General features: G+C 45.7%; 1 pseudogene; it reads right to left on the bottom strand.

Annotated features, from left to right (window-relative positions):
- Positions 1-518: 518 nt before the first annotated feature.
- LOC144491098 (U2 spliceosomal RNA) lies at positions 519-721 on the bottom strand (annotated as a pseudogene).
- Between the last annotated feature and the right edge of the window lie 1,168 nt (positions 722-1,889).

Genomic DNA, 1,889 nt, shown 5'->3' with positions numbered 1-1,889 from the left:
AAGTTGAGATATTTCAGATCCAGGCTGACAAGACAGGGCGAGCGACCAAACCACCCTGTCCTGGGCCTGATCTACATGAGCCAAGCTGATTGGAGAAGGGGGAGGTTCCTCCTCCAAGACTTGAGCTCATTTGCATCTTAGCCAAAAGGCTGAGATGCCGCTTTAAAAAATTGCTTCATATGAAACATATGAAGCCTCAGTGTAACCTAAAGACCTCAACCAAGTGCAGCCGACCATGGGCTGCCAACCATACTACACTTGATCTTAGCCAAAAGGGTGCTTCCTTTGATCTTCCTCCTCCTCATTCATCTGATGTGGAGATGCTGGTGTTGGACTGGGGTGGGCACAGTAAGTAGTCTCAGAACACCAGGTTAAAGTCTAGCAGGTTTTTTTTTTGTACTTTTCCAATTCAATCAAATCAAATCCAATTCAGAGTCTCAACAAGTTGAGACATTTCCGATCCAGGCTGACAAGACAGGGCAAGCGACCAAATTGCCCTGTCCTGGGCCTGATCTACATGAGCCAAGCTGATTGGAGGAGCAAAGCAACACCTCCTCCAAGACTTGAGCTCATTTGCATCTTAGCCAAAAGGCTGAGATACCGCTTTTAAAAATTGCTTCATATGAAACATATGAAGCTTCAGTGTAACCTAATGACCTCAACCAAGTGCAGCATCCAATCCATACTACACTTGATCTTAGCCAAAAGGCCGAGAAGCGATGGTTTATTTGGTGGCACGAGCTTTCGGAGCGCGGCTCACCACTTTTCCATGCCGCCCTTTTTTTTAAACCCCTAAAATATCCAATTGCCCGCATTTGCCCCTGTAGTATAATGCTTTTTAAAAGACAAAATTGTACCCACTCTACTACTACCTCTGCCAGCTTGTTCCAGACACTCACCACCCTCTGTGTGAAAAAATTTGCCCTCTGGACACTTTTGTATCTCTCCCTTCTCACCTTAAACCTATGCCCTCTAGTTTTAGACTCCCCTACCTTTGGGAAAAGATATTGACTATCTACCTTGTCTATGCCTCTCATTATTTTATAGACCTCTATAAGGTGACCCCTCAGCCTCCTACGCTCCAGAGAAAAAAGTCCCAGTCTATCTGTATGCGGCGCTTGCATGCAAACAAATGATCAAATTAGATATAATGTAAGAGTATATCATATAAAGATCGGAGCTGTATAGCATGTGATTTTAATGGGGAAAGCGATGTCTTTTGATCGGGTTATATACAAATGAATGGATGTCCAGCTGCAGCCAAAAAGCCAGTGCAAAGTGTTATTTGATTCACACTAAGCTTTCTATGGAAGGGGACATGTAATTAAATGTATAATGCACTAGCTAAAGCTATACAGACATCGGGAAAAATGTGGACAGAGATATTGCCCACTATACTAATGAGATTAAGGGCTGCCGCAAACCGGACAACCAGATTAACCCCTTATGAACTAATGACAGGACGGGCGATGCAATTACCAGAAAGCATCATAACAGGTGGGACCGATGTAGGTCTACTAAAAGATAACATCAGGAGATATAGGGGCGGCACGGTAGCACAGTGGTTAGCACTGCTGCTTCACAGCTCCAGGGTCCCGGGTTCGATTCCTGGCTCGGGTCACTGTCTGTGTGGAGTTTGCACATTCTCCTCGTGTCTGCGTGGGTTTCCTCCGGGTGCTCCGGTTTCCTCCCACAGTCCAAAGATGTGTGGGTTAGGTTGATTGGCCAGGTTAAAAATTGCCCCTTAGAGTCCTGGGATGTGTAGGTTAGAGGGTTTAGCGGGTAAATATGTGGGGGTAGGGCCTGGGTGGGATTGTGGTCGGTGCAGACTCGATGGGCCGAATGGCCTCCTTCTGCACTGTATGATTTCTATGAAATCACATTTGCAT

The sequence above is a fragment of the Mustelus asterias genome, unplaced genomic scaffold (genome assembly GCF_964213995.1).
Source record: "Mustelus asterias unplaced genomic scaffold, sMusAst1.hap1.1 HAP1_SCAFFOLD_4437, whole genome shotgun sequence".
NCBI classification, from domain to species: domain Eukaryota; kingdom Metazoa; phylum Chordata; class Chondrichthyes; order Carcharhiniformes; family Triakidae; genus Mustelus; species Mustelus asterias.
This window is presented reverse-complemented; position numbering and strand designations above follow the sequence as displayed.